This window comes from Chinchilla lanigera, unplaced genomic scaffold (assembly GCF_000276665.1).
Source record: "Chinchilla lanigera isolate Chin_1 unplaced genomic scaffold, ChiLan1.0 scaffold00008, whole genome shotgun sequence".
NCBI classification, from domain to species: domain Eukaryota; kingdom Metazoa; phylum Chordata; class Mammalia; order Rodentia; family Chinchillidae; genus Chinchilla; species Chinchilla lanigera.
In genome coordinates, this window is record NW_004955409.1 from 33,873,622 (window position 1) to 33,889,583 (window position 15,962).

Sequence of the window (15,962 nt, forward strand, 5' to 3'; positions counted from 1 at the left end):
GAAGTATAAAATATATTTAGTGTTTGCTGGTGGCTAACAAGTGTTTTCAGTTTTCCATTTAGATCACGTTTGTGATTTTCTTCACCACTAGATTGATGCTGAATGTGTAAGGGAGGTGAAAGTTGGTGTTTGTAAGTTATTTTGGTGATTCTTTTATTTTTAAGCTTGCGTTATTTAATTCATAGGTAGACAAGAAGCTTATGTATTCTGTTGGTAAAGGCACACTGTTGCTGCTGTTTTCTTCAGCTAGGATGTTGTTGTGTCTTTCACTGCTCTCCTCTCTCTGTCTGCCTTTCCCAAGGTAATCTCCTCTACATCAATTTCTTTTACTCCAGAACACATGCCATGATGTGCCACAGCTGTCAGTCAAAGAGCAAATGAGTAGATCTCACTTCCTGCCACCCATGTGCAATTTTATTTTTAATCTGAAATCTGTACATGATCTTTCTAGCTCTGTAGTCAGAGCAACATTTGAGTGTTTCTTATCTCCAGTGCCTATTTAATTATCACATTCTGATAGTCTATCTCTTTAACATCTTGCATATCCATTTTCTCCTCTCTATCCACACTTCCACTACTGTCTGAAATATTGAGAAGCCTCTTAACACTTCCACTGACTCAGTCATACTTACTTCCAGGCCCTCAGCTTGCTTTCAGGATGATCTTCATCTTGCTAAATTTTCATCATACTTAAAATCCCTCTGAAGGTCCCTATTGTTTTCATATAGAAAGCATCCTTTCATGATCTAACTTTTCCTCCCATTTTAATCTCTTACAGCCTTCTTTTTGGAACAAATAAAAGGATTGGGGAGACAGAGATAGTACATGCCTTTGGAACAGTAGACAGCCGTCCCTGTGCACTTACTGCATATGTGCAGGGAGTGCCTGGCTTTCTCCCTGCTGCCCTATTGAGAACTGGGATTTGGGAACTGGTACTGTGCAACGGGCGTGTCTGTTTTACTTAGGCTAGTGGTTTCTTGGTGTGAAAATGAGCATGTATCCTTTGCCATGATAGTATGAAGATAAATATGAATTATTATAAGGATAAAGTCTAAGATCTTGGTACCTTTAGTATTCATTTATTTAATACTTAAGAACTTTCATAGACATAAGTGCAAGATTTTCAGTGACCCAATGTTGCAGATGACTCCACGAGAGTAGTATCTAAATGTTATCATCAATGTAACATTTTGGAGTACTCATTGGTATTCTGTCATTATTTCTAGCTGTGTCCTAAATCCAGTAGATTTGCCTTCCTGGCTTCTACATGGATGTAAGGCCCTGTGATGAGCTCTGACCAATGCATTTAAAGGGAAATTATATGTGTCACTTTGGGCCTGAGCATTTATAGTACAATTTATAGTACATTTATAGTCCAACAAAGACTTCTTTGCTCTGGGCAGGGTAATCGGTAATGTTTTGGATAGGTATTAGGGACCTAGCCAAGATCCCAACTGCCTGTATGAAGGGTCTGGTGAAGGATGAAGAAAAAACAGAAACAAATTCAGTAACTCATACAGCGGGGAATGCAAGGTCAGTGCCTCAAGATGGGCAGAGAGAATGACACTCTGAGAACTAGCCACTGTTCATTAGTGTACACAGTAATCAGGGATTATTGGATGATGCAGAGGGCACAGGTGATCCTATGCATCCTATGTGATACCCTGAGGTATTACAGCATCACTGGATCATTAAGGCCGCCAGGCCCTAGTCTCAATTTATAATGTGTGCTTCTCAACAGATAAGAAATACTCTTTTAGCCTGAGTGTCTAGATAACAGTGATACGTGGAACCTACCTGTTGACTTATAATCGACTATTAAGCTAGAGCAAGAAACCACACCTTGCAGCTGATCATGGGAGGGCTCCTCAACCCAGTATTCTCAGTAACCCAAAGTTAGATTAGCAGCTGTGTGGCGGCAAGTCATAAATTTTTAAAGGATAAGTATGACAACATTCTTAATTGATCTTTGCACAATTTCCTGCAAACTGTAGTCTCTTTTATCTTTTTCTTTTTTCTCTTTCTTATGGTGATCCTACTGTGCATTGCTGAGAGATTCTTCTATTTCAATCCATGGCTACTTCTTCTATATCATATACTTTTGAGCATTTTAAGAAGACAAGACTGTTATCTTCTGATATGGCATCTAGACCTAAAGGCACCCAAGCAGATGTTCAATTATATATCACACAGCAAGTTTCAAGGAGGACTATGTCCCTATATATCACATATAGTACAGATGTAACTCATTTATGATGAACTTGAAAGATAGGAACCTACTATAATTTATTTTTCATTTCCAAACTCCTCAATATTAAAGATCTCATAGACAAATATATTCCAATTCAGAGAATAGAATCCACTATCCAATGGTGATATTGTTTTTAAGCATTAACTAGACACACACATATTAGATTACCATACATATGTTTGTTAGTGTTGAGTAAAATGAGAGATTTTCTGGGTGTGAAAAAGAAATGTGTAATAAACTTCAAAGCAGAAGCACATTGATTTCCTTCTCTCATAGCCACTATGTAGAAGTAAACTCCAGAATCTTGTTGCCTTCTCTTTCAAAATACTCTAGTATCTCTCCTTTTCCCCCTCAGTGGTTTGTTAAAGTCCAAATCTACAGCTTGGTAGTTATAGTTTATCAAATTCTTGTTCATCTTACATATTCACAAAATGAATTAATATCACAACAGAATTTATGGTTTTGCTTAATTTACCCTTTTCTTAGAATATTTGTTCTCTTTTATGTCCAGAATTCTTTAACAGCCTTTATCTTATATTCTATATAAGATAATATAGAATAATATATATACTAATATATAACATATAATATATATAATAATAAGAAGAATAATCTTATTATTCTTAAACAGCCCCTCCATTACTGATTAGTATGAAATGAGCCTAGGACCTTCTGATTGTTAGGCAAGTTCTCTATAGCTGAGCTGCATTCCAAGCCCCTAAAAGTCTTTTCTAAAGGCTATTTTTATTCAAAGTATTCTCAGACTTCAGGCTCACTGTAATCCATCTTCTTTCCCTTCTAATATAAGTTTTCCTTTAATAAAAAGTAACAGTTTCAGGAACTCACCAATGAAATCAGATATGCCGGCCACCATGGCATTTTAGAAGCTCCAGGTAATGTAGAGCCGAGATTGAGCCCAGGGTTCTAGACAACTCATCGACCATATTGTTCATGTAGAGACTTACTTATGCATTATTATATTATCACACGTGTAAGTTTCTTGTTTTCCAAGTGCGACAAATAACATGTACTATGCATATTTGGGAACTCTTTGAAATTTGGTCTTTAGAGCAACACAACTAAAACCCCTGACAAATAAATTTCTCCTCAAAGTACAGAGTTGCCCCCTTTCCTGACTTTCTCTGCACTTTAAATTTTCTACATGTTCAAGGTGTAAACTGATATTTTGTGGACTAAATCTTTCTGTTTTTCTTTTTGTTTTTTTCTGGTACCGGGGATCGAAGTCACGACCTTGCACTTGCTGGGCAGGCGCTGTGCCACTGAGCTAAATCCCCAACCCCTTAAATCTTTCATAATGACATTTATTTGAACTCAGGAATAACTCAGTTGCTGGCTCAGTAATACAGCTGATTTTGGTTTATACATTCTGTAAACACTTTTTATTTCACCTGCCGCAGGGATGTGCAGCTCTGCTGTGGCTATTAGGATTTCTTTCACTGATAATTTTGGTGCTAAGCCACTCCTTTCAGTAAGATATGCTTTTTTAAAAATCAGAAAAATAATATGAAGCCAGAGATAATTTTTAGATCAGTTATATTTTCCTTTTGATCTGTCATTATCAGGAAGGCAAGGTCTGGGGTACAATCTGGGACCAGGCTATCCAAGACCTTATGAGCTTCCCCACAAACACTTGGAAAAAGTTTATAACATAAAAGTCTGCAACTCCTACAGCCTCTGGCTTCTGAAAAATGGAAACAACGAGCTACTCTTTGAGTGTGACTTAGATGCTTTCTACTATAACTTACTGACCACATAGAGACCACAGCTGGTCCCTGAGTTATACTGATTACAACTGGTTTCTGAGATTAAGACCATAAATAAACTAGATGAGGTTCAGTGATGGCTTTCTTTCTGGACTCTGTCCAATGGACCAATTATTTCCTACAAAGAGAATATTTGTAGAGTGGAACAGAAACATAGATATTCTACATTTGTGACTTTTGTGACTTGGATGTAATCCAAGGCCTTCTAAGCCTTGAAGTTAAATTAGATACTACTTTTATTGCTATTGTTTGCTCATCTTAAAGCCTACTCCTTGTAATATTTGCTTACAAGCAGTACTTAATTATGTTCCCAGGCACTGTTCCAAATACTTGACCCACAGGAGTACACTTAATCACCATCATATACGGTAACTGTTATTGTTAAGAGAACACCAGTACCCAGAGGGGGACTTGCCTAAGTTCACATGGCTAGGAAGTGGTGAACCCGAGGTAGGCTCACTAAAGAGCCCATCAATCATCTTATTGCTACAGTGTTGTAGTGGCTTTTAGTTACCTTCTGAGGAAGGGATTATTAAAGTCATTAAATGGTCAAAAGTTATAATCATCATATGACTAGCAAATAAAACCATTTCCAATCAGAAATTTGAGCATTAAAATATTGGACATAGTCCTTTCATCTGCAACAGTCCTATGTAACTTCCCTGTTTGCTGACAAGCTCAGTTGGAGTAGAGAAGGATCAGAAATATATTCTCCTCTGCCAGTGAAGAAAATAGGCCTGATTACCTTTTGGTTTCTATTATGTTGCAGGTAAAAAAGATGTCGAGATTAGAAATGTCTCTGTTTTACTGAAGATCCCATGAATTGATGAATAAGTATAGTAAACACAACATTCCTCCATGGCCTCTTGATTGACTAGCGTCTGTATGTTTCATGAAGGCATTTCTCTCTTCAGCATGCCTTCATGGTTAAATGAATTAAATCTCTAATAGCTCTCACTGGAATCCTTGCTTGATTGACCCATGATCCATGATCCATCCGGTTTGCAATAACACGTGTTTCCTTTTCCCTACCCACTCATTAGCACCCAGCTAACTTCTCTACCTGAGGGGATCAGGTGAATAAAATGCAGCAGATATCTGGGAAGAAAGGTGGAGAAAGTGATCGAGCCTGGATCTGCAGCATAGCATTATCCTCCTGGACCATGTTATCTATATGCAGACTGCTTTTGTTTTTAAAAAAATCCTAGATAAGGGAAATCTGTAGACTCGAAAAGATGGAAAGACAGAACTTCAACCATTGTGGGCATTTATTCTTGTTTTTTATTTTTGTAAAGAATGACAAAGGATCCAGGCTGATAAAATCAATGCTGTATATGAAATCCAAATGCACAGTTTGTCTATGTGCATTTTTTTTCTAGAACCACTAGTGTTCTGTTGATGCCCTACATTTTCATTCTCTCCCAAGCCCAGGAGGGAAATTCAGAACTTGAATAAACCTTTGAGATCAGCCCGCTAACCCTCCCTCATGTCCTCACTTTTTCCTAATAAGGAAAGTGAGGCCCCAGGAGGTTAACTGACTTGCACAAGGTCAGATGAGCTCAATTGTCTTCTAAACTCCATACTGAACTTTTTCATTTCCAGCTTTAAATTATTTATTCAGTTTTTTGCCATTTTCACTTCATTGAAATGAACTCTCTCTTCTTGCTATTATATCCTGGAAGCTATTTATCCAACCTGATTTAATTGCATTTTCATGCAATTGTATTACATTTGGCAATTGCTATTACATTTTATATTTTCTGTGTTTTTATGCCCTAATGCTAACCGTTAGTGTCTTCTGTGTCCTGCTTTTTTATTAAATCTCTCCAGGTGTTTCTTAGGCCAGGTTTACTTATATTATAACCTGGAATTAAAAATAGTAACATAGGCTAAATGTTTCAAATCCTAAATTAGGATCCATAAGGGGAAGTTGAAAGCTAAGAGATGTTGTTGTAAGATATTTCAGCATTTGCCACATTAGAACCGTAATAAATTAACTTGGTCTTTGTGTTTTCAAATTTCCTTCCACCCTACTTTTTATACAGTCCATTCATAGAGGAAATTCTTTCCCGTACTGACCCTGTTGTCAGAAATTAGCTTTAGGAACTCAATGTAGACAGGGAGCATTAAGTAAACGAATCCAAATTTAAGAAGGATTTACACATATTAATAGAAAAACTCAAGGAAAACTAAAGCAATTGCCATAAATCAAAAAGTCCGAGAAATTTTCAAAAATACCCCTTGGTTTCTTAGTGGACATAATGGTACATAGAAACTGAACAAAATTTGGAGTTCATGAGAACAAATAACAAATGTTGAGACATAAAAAATGCACCTACAAAGGTGAAAAAATTCATTATAACAACAGTTGGTAAAATATGTAGCCAAGAAAATGCTTTCTTTTGTTAACAGCACAAGAGAAAAATAGTGCTTGTCATTGATGGGGAAGATATTTTGATGACTGTTCAGGGTTGGGCTTTATTTAGATGGACTCCAGTCAGATCCACTGTCAGCTGAATTAAATGCCTGCAAGGACTTCAAAGATTTTGTGTTCATTGTGAATGTCCAGGACAGAGTGCAGTGGGAAGTGAATGATTGTGCTGCAGTACTTACAGGCTGCCAAGCAGCAGAGATCACTTTTCAGTCACCGGAAGAAATGTGGTGTGCAAACGGACATCACACCGGGATAAGGAGATGTCCGAAAATATGGTTGCAATAGAGTGAGCAAATTTAACGGAGACCAGTCTTTCACTTTCCCTGAACAGCAAGACTCTGTGGGTGATGGTTTGATTGATGGACACAGTCATGTCTGTGGAGGTGTAAATATACATGCCTTGGACCCTCCTTTTTACATACTTGTACACGGAATCTCAAAGATTTGATCTGCTGAAATTGAGCATAGAATGGTAGTTACCAAAGGCGAGGATGGGGGAGCGGGGAGGAGAAAGGATGTTTAACAGACATTATGTTATGCTTAGATGAGGAAAAGCCATTCTGGTGCTCTCTTGCAGAGTAGGTGGCAATGGGTGATTGTAATGTATTATATGTTTTTGAAAAGACAGAAGAAAGGCTTTTAAATGTTACCAACATAAAGAAATAAAAACTGAGGAGACATACATGTTTACCCTGATTTAAAGAAACACAATGTATACAAAATCAAACATCATATGGCATCCCACATCCTGTACAATTTATTTGAATCAGTTAAAATAATAAAATAAATAAATGTAATGTTAAAAAAACTGCAATGTCTGTGGCAGTTCATTCTGAATCAAGGGTCTAAGACACATGACTCTGTCACCGTGAAAGGAAGCTTCAAAAATGAATTTCCACTGTGGTATTTTCCTCTCCTACCATAAATGTGTATCTGACTATGAATGTTATGTTTAGCAAGTCAGACGCTTGATAGCCAAAAATAGCAAGAAAGAAGAGAAAAGAAAATGCCATCTGTTAAAAGATATCATTTGTTTTCTAAATTGGTGTATATTATATAGCTCCATCAGTATAAAGTTAATCCCTAATTTTGACTAAGTAATACTTCACTAGAAATTCTTATTTACAATTTTGTAATTATGTCTATAGGGAAATTAATAGCAATAACACTTCGTCACTGTCCAAGAGCCATTTCTAAGCTTGATAATTATTACCATTATGACTTGCAGAAGGTCGTGGTGGTACACACGCCCAAATAGCAGTGTTTGAGGCACCTCATTTAGCACAATGTGGTCAACATTTTGTCACAAAGATCCATCTTTGACAACCTTAAGTGACAACTTAAGGCTCCAAATTTAACTGCTTAAACTGCAGTGTGAGACAAATTATCTTTTCTCATATGTTCACTTCTTGTCTAGTAACTAATCTGCTATATTTTAATACAAGATTGCATTGCCTATTGCAAACTTAAACTGTTGGCTTATCAGACTTAATTTCTATCTGGAAACTCAATTCCTTTTTGGAAAGTTCCTAAGTTGTTACCTTAAAGTTCTGTCAAAGGTTGCAACCCCTTGCTGGTAAAAATATTTACCCAAAATAATTATTTTAAGCAATGTCACCAAGAATATACTGGCTTAAAGCCAGGGACTACTTGTGTATAGTAAGGGTCAGGCTTCTGGTGAATAGAGGGAAAGAAGAAACAAGACGCTTTTTTAGTTGTCTAATATTTAGCCATACAAAAATGGTAGATTTACCTAAAAGGAAGGGTCTTTATAAAATTGCTACACAACCAGCATAATTTATCTCCTTGCAATCTTCTGAATTGGGAAAATCCCAAGTCCCTGACAGTTCAACAGCACTGTCTATAATTCAGCATTTCTCCTCATATGCTTTGGCCCAAGCATGGGAAGTTAGGTAAATGGAGAGACAACCTGGCTTGCTTAAGGTGGAATCATGTTTGTTTTGAGTTCCCACAGATTTTAAATTGGAGGCGTGACATGAAGTTGCGGGGCTGTACACCACACATCCCGATGAGCATGGTGAAGGTGGAGGCAGTGCTCCTAGCAGCGTCATCCAGGGCTCAGTGACTGTTATGCGAGCTGAGGAAGACCCTGTGGCTACTCCCCGAGGTCTTGCCTTTGGCAGAGCAGCTTGGCACTGAGGCTGTGGAGTAAATTCCTGCAGTGAGGGCTCCACACATTCTTCTCAGGTCATTTCACTCAAAGGCTCCCACTGTACTGTCCATAAAAATTATTCTGCTTCCAGCACCCAGGTTTCTGTTGCTTCCAAGTAGCAACCTCAAAGAATGCAACTTCTCATAGAAAAAAAATCTTAAAGGTACGTTTAGCAAAAAGGCAAGATGCAGAATAATGAGTATAATGTGCTGTCCCACAGGGCTTACGAAAGACGTACCTTTGTGTACATTACAGGCTTAAAGGTAGAAAGTTACAAAAATAGTTATTTTTACTTAATTTTAAACAAATCTGTATTGTGATTTTTACAAAACTGACATAATAACACATTGTATAGTAAAGGAAAATGTTAAATACTACAGAATGGCAGCTGATGTCCTGACCGAAGAATACTAAGATATTCACTCCTAGGTCTTTAACTTTTTAGACATTGTATTTTAATCACCCAAAGTCAGTTTTCTTCCCAAGCCCTAGAAGAGGTTAACCAGACACTGCCGTGCTGATGTCCACCTGTGGTGAGCTAAACAGTCTTGCCCACAGGATGTTAGTTTTCCACTACTGGGGCAAAAGGTTCCTGCAAGCTAATTTCTAACCCTCAAAGCACTGCAAACACTGTGCACAGGATTGCCTGGCTGGTTGTTTACAAGGTGGGGCTTCCCCCAAAGAGCCAGACTCACCTGCTCTGGTTCCAATCAGGTTGCAAAATTTGAGTATGGCCTAGAAAGCGCAACATCATCCTGTTTGATTTCCTTGGCTCCCAATAAATACAACCTACCAGCAAATGAAAGCACAGTTATATTTGAACAACTTCTGATCAGGCGATGAATTTTGTGTCTAGAGGATAAAGCACAAGCAACAAGCAGACCAACATATGCTGGACCTACACTCTCTGTCAGGCACTGCGATGCATTCTTTCTCATCTATGTGTGACACAGCTCACAGAGCAGGAAAGGCGTGGATGGGCCTTAGAGTCAGACTGCGCTGGGTTTGAATCCTTGCTCTGCCCCACTTGTGTCACTTAACTTCAAAACTTCATCTGTAAGAAAGGCAAAAAAATACCTACCTACATGCGGAGTTGTTATGGAGTTTGGAGATAATATCTGTGACGTCCTTAATGCAGTACCTAGGACATAGTGGGAACTCAGTAAAGATGAATCCTTACCCCCAGTGCTATCTCCAGAAAATCCTCTGAAGTTTAAGGAGTTAATAGGGATTGGTCTTCAGGTGATAAAGTTTTTACTGTGGAATACAGATACTTGAGGATCTGGGAGCCTTGGAATAAATGATAACTGTATGGTCTAAATTTCCCACACCGTCACTTTAAAAACCATCCACAGTGTTCTCCCATGCATATTAGATTTCTGAAAGTTTTAAAATTTTAATACAATATTTAATCTTGGCAGTGCAAGCTCTTTCACACTTAAGTAATTTTCTTTGCCCAGCCCTTTTTGTGTGAAATGGTACACTAGATTGTAGACATCATTTTTCTCAAAAGTGTCTATCTCTGAACTATATTTCATTTACCAAACCTTCATAAAACATTGATTGAGCCTATAAATAAAATGCTGCTATTTACAATTTGGCTTCCATTCTTGTAAGTATCACAGTCTTGCCAAGTGTCTGGAGGGAGACCACAAGTCCATTTTAGGGCCCAAATGATGCACCGAGCAGAGGAAGCAACATTGCATCTGATTAAACAAACACCTTGTGTAGTGGAGATTAATTCAGGTCACTGTGGGACTATCTCACCCTGTCATCTTTCAAATTTGTGAATTAGAAACAGGGTTAGATGGCCAGATAAACTTAGGCAAGAATCAATTCAGAAGTCATTAACTTCAGATTCTGAATGGAGGCTGTGTTGATGTGGCCATGTGCATGGTGAGTGGTGGTAGAATCCCATTAGAAGGGTGTTAAATAGTTTTCACAGCTTCGCAAGGAGTGTCGCTGCTTTGGGGCTGTCGCATGCAACTGAGCTGAGTAATTGATGTCTTCTTATGACTTACAAAAAAGCTTTCCCAATCCTTGAATTACCTTCTTGAGATTATATGTCACAAGTTCCAGAGCAACCAGAACTCACACAAATCTATTCGCTTCTAAACATGTTAAATCTTGTATTTAAAAAAATTACACATAAAATTTCTTCACTCTGTTAACAAAAACACTATAAAGAATAGTTAAAAATATTTCCTTCTTCTCCCTGTCTTCCATCTGCCTTTTACTTTCTCTGTAACCATCCTCATAATCATTATATTTGCATGTAAAAACCAAATATGCACTTATATCTTTATTTTCCTTCCTTTTAACACAGTGGGTAGCACATTTTACATACTGGTCCAGACCTTGATTTTTTCCATTTAATATATGTGAGAGATTTTCTTATAACATCACAGAATTATATAATATTCTGAAGCTGATGCCAAGATAGTGTTCACCTTGATAATGCTTGTGAGAGCAAATGGGGAAGCAACCGGTGAGGCTGAGAGGATTGTCAGACCATGATGCAAATCTGATTCTGAGTGAAGGAGAGAAAGGAAGTAGGTGGATGCATTTTAGGCTGTGATCCAGTTTGGCCAAATTGTCAGGGAGCCCTCATTCAGAGTGTGCTCTTAGAGGAATCCTGCGGATCCCGGGAATGGGACCACATCAGTGTCCCCGCCACCTTGCCACTGGCTGGGAGAGCACAGGGCAGGACAGACTCCTAGGAAATGCCCAGGTGAGTTTCAGAAAACAGCAACTGCAGCCTCAGGTACTCGCATCCCCTGGAGTGGGTGTCTGTGAGGCAATTTTATATGAGAAAGTCTAGAGTTTGTTTCAAAACCTCCCAGTTATGTTTTGTCTGGAACTGAGTCATGTGGTTTTTTACCACCTGGAAAAGAAGTTGGGAAATTGTGGAACTGAGCACTCCATTTTGGGTTGACCATATGATATCACATCAGGGTACCATCAACCAGGAGTGCAAGGGTAACTGATATCAATGTGCCACAGCACTCAATAAGAGTTTGTTGGATAATAAATGAATTACATTTTCAGGGACTCAGCATTAGAGCTTCACAACATTTTTAAGGCTCCTCTTTGATATAAGATGCCCTCTCATCACCATCTCAGTTTATGTATTTCCTTCAGAGGAGAAAGAACAAAGCCAAACAAAAACACATTCTCTCCCACCTACCTCTCCAAAAATATACAAGAGTAGTTATATCAATGGCTTTAGAACTTCAGCTTCTCCAAAGCGTTTTCACAGGAAATCTCACTCAATTTCAGCATTGTTAGTTTCCTACAACCAGACTCTGCACTAGTTTTACAGGAATCTTGTCTTCCTAGTTTGCCGTGATTAACAGATACATGTAGGCAATTGAAAATATTTTTGAGTCAATAAAATAGGCTAGACACGAGTTCAAACTCGCCACACTGGCCTCTAGAGCCCCTTACTTTCCTGCTTGACGATTCTTTTCCAGCCATATCCACTTCTTGTCTTCAGGCTTGTGCACAAGGCACTGCCACTCTTAGGAGTGGACTTCACGTATGGGGCACAATCATATTTTCCAAGTCTCACGGAGTCAGATGTCAACCTCATGAGAGGCTTTTGTTGATTGTTTCATCGAAACTGATGCTTACCCTGCATAACTGACTTAAACCCTGGGTTTTTTATGGTCTGTTTATACCTTCAGAAATATTTTTATTTAGTTTCTTTCCTTTTTTAAAAAAAATCTTTTTACTTTCCTCCTCCTTCTTTTGTCCAGTGATGTAAGCCAGTAAGTAACCTAGCACCTCATGTAGACTCTGTAAAGTTCTCTTGAAACAAAGAAAGGAAGTGAAGATAAAGATCTTATTTAATGGAAGGATCCGAGTCAGCCAGCCTCTGACTGCCCCGGGTTTGCACATCTGGCAAATGGCAGCTAGCAGAGTCTTGTTAAACTTAGACTGGTAGACTGTAGTATTATTAGCACAAACTTCAAACTAATACCTCCAAAGTTGGATCTTCTCACTGCTTATCACTGAGTAAGTTACTTCTCAAAGCTTCGGTTTTCTCATTCCTAACTGAAATACTCTTCCTTTATGAGGAGGTTGTGATGCTTGTGTGTCACTGTGTAGCCTAGGGCTCAGCATATGGTGACTGCGCATGAACACCAGCGCATGTCGCTAAGCACTGCAGTCTTCTTAGGTGTGATCTGCAGATACCCAGCTCTCTCATTTGAGAGCTTTCATGCTGGTAGTAAAATGAGTGAGGTGTTAGGTTAGGAAAGAGATCGAGGTAGAAAGAGCCAACCTGTATAAATTCAATAATCGCCGGGCCCTGTTGGTCTGATAACTGAGGTTTAGCCAGTCGTAAACTCCAGGCTGTCAAATGTCCCAGCCTAGTGTCTTTCAATGCATTCTAAGTGGAGGATGCAGGACCTAGGCCTGGTCTGAGGTGATTTTCTTATTGTCAGCTGTCTCAGTTATCTTTTCTTCCCTGGACACAATACCTGACATCCACAACTTAACGCAGGAGAGGTTTATTTTGGCTCTCAGTCAGCTGACTCCTAGGCACCAAGGGCGCGGCAGCAGGGCACAGCGAAGGAAAGTTGCTCATGTCATGGTGCCTCAGAGGTAGAGAGAAAATAGAAGACCTATTTTCTCTTCTCAAGGGCGCATGCGCTCTTCCTTCCAGGTCTCGCCTCTGTGAGCCACCCCCAACCCGGCTCCTCTACAACAAGTCAGATCTAGCCTCCAGCATGCAGCCACCTTCCAAAAGCCCCAGCTTAAATACAGGAGGCTTTGGGGCAACATTCTAGATATGAACCGTAACATCGGCCTCATCCAAACTCAGGCCACTTTCCAGGTGGGAGCTGCTCTAGGCATGCAGGTTAGATGTTATAAAATATTCCTGGCAGGGCGATTCCAGATCACCCTTGAATAGCATCAGAAATTCTCCCAATGTGTCAGTTTCAGCAAGCTAACTCTAATTTCCCTATCACCTGCCGGGATGTTGCGGACTGAGTTCACCTGCTAAAGATCTGAGGGTGAAGTTTTACCGTGGAGTTCAGGTTTAACCCATTTCCCGTTTAGAAAAACAAATGTGTAGCATTCATTTAATTGTACGCAAACTCTTTAAGACTGAAGATATCAAGAATCACTTTATTTTGTGGATGAAAATACCACCACTATAGATATTGCTATAAATAGAAAGATGTCTTTTGTTTTCAGAAACTAACAATACACTGGAGTGACGTGCAAATAGGGGGATGAATATAGGACTGTAATGCTCAAGTTATCTTGTGGTAAAAGCTGCAGCGGCAGGTGCTGCCGCGTGAATATTTCTGGAACAAATGGGATGAAGGAGTCATTTCTAATCTGACTATGGGCGCTCTTGTGTCTGAAAGAAAGGGTGCGATGTTTGCAACTCGTCTCCAGTGTGGCCGCAATTCTGAGGTGCCGTCGCGGGTTGGTGACATTGATTTCGATGAATTGTTTTATTCTTGTCGCAATCGATCCATCACAGTGGCCACCTCCTCCTTGGATGTAACTTCATCTTTTCTCCATCTTCCCGCTTCTCTCCAGCCCTTCTAGCCTGTCAGAAAAAAAACAGGTTACCTTGGAGACAGAGCATTCAGAAAGTATATAAAACCACTATTTCTGATTCAGTTATTAGAAATTCTATGTGATTTTCTTGGCTTCATTTAAAATGTTTAGAAAAAGTGGTAATGTATTAAAAATGGAGAATCTTTTAACACATGGCCATATTATATCATTTATGTATTTTTCAATTTAAAAAATAAGAAGATAAACAAGTGATGGCTTGTTTTAAAGACTAATTTTAAGAAAGAGAGGAGAGAAATGGACTACAGAAGCTCTCTAGGTTCCTTTCAGCCCAAAGCTCAAGGCAGTGAGTTCATACTGGGACAGAACATGTATGAATTTGGACCGTTTCATCCCACCATGTTGATAAATACCACAGGCAACGACAATTTCTCTCCTTTCTGTCCTTGCAGAAGAAAAGTAAATACTTTCTTACACTTGTAAGTTTTAAGAAGTTATTTTAGTATTGTCGTACTCCTGTAGAATTACCTGTGCACAGCGCTTTCATTGATACATACCTCCTCCATAGGGTGACCGCATACCTGCCACACGGTATTCTCATGAGCTTTCTCCTTTGTCCCCTTTTAAAGAGTGATTTTTCTTGCAGGACTCCTCTATTAGCAATTGACCAGTGGCCATTTTCCAGCCATAAAGACATTTCAGAGCCAAATGCTTATGGAACCATGAATATCCGATCCTGGCTGCATTCCAAGAGTTTCTTGGCAAGATAAAAGGAGGGTCAAGCTTCCTACTACAGGCAGTGGTGTTTATGCACCCAGGGAATGCCTATGTTAACTCCGCTTCTGCAAGGGGATTGACCCTGCAGGCTGTAAGCTATTCACCATGGTATTCCTTGAGCCAGAAGAATAAGAGCAGGTTTCATTAGGGAGCTTTGCACTTTAACTTTTGTCATTGAGTCTGCAATTGACCCTACTGCGCGCTCCATTCAGTACTTTAAAGTAAGGTCATTAAAAGCCAAGAGTGAATGGCCTGTGCCATGACCTCCTAAAGGTGACCTGAGCTTAGGCACAGAGCCATGAGAGCTTTCTCACCCACCTTCGTACTGGATCCTTTGGTGGAAACCAAACCCCTACAATTTTCTCTATAGTCTACATCTTTCCTCATGCCCAAAGCATTTAATCTCTTTTTACAATTACTTTTACTGAAATTAAAAAATAACCCTAGGTCAGACGGAGGAATTCAATTCTATCCAGCAAGTTAAGGTAGTAGAGTTTCTGTGAAGATTTTACTTTTTCCAGCTGCATAAAGCAAGAGAGGAAGGCCTTTACTTTCACAGCACAGAAGTTGAACATGCCTCAGGCACTGTACTGGGCATTTTACAAAGGTTGCTTCATTTGCACTGCTCTGAACACTTTCAGCTAAACTTTAATCTACCCATTTTAGAGATGGGTAACCAAAGTCCCAGAATAGCTATCTTGCCCGGTTGAAAGAAGCCACATTCATACATCTATTGGAGTACAAAGCCAAGCTCCTTCTGCTGAACCATAGGCTGTCTCAGACCTTGCCCATTTTTTCCTTTCCCTTTTCTCCTCTCATTCCTCCTCTTCTTTCCTTCTCTGTCTCTATTTTGTTTACAGTGTATTTCAAGCCTACCAAAATATTAGAAAAATTCCTTCAGATGTTCATGAAATACCAGGGTTGACAAAGTTTTCCATATTTGGTTTAGAGTTTAAGAATGAAATCAAATATCATCTATTTTATTAAAGACAACCCATGTCCTCC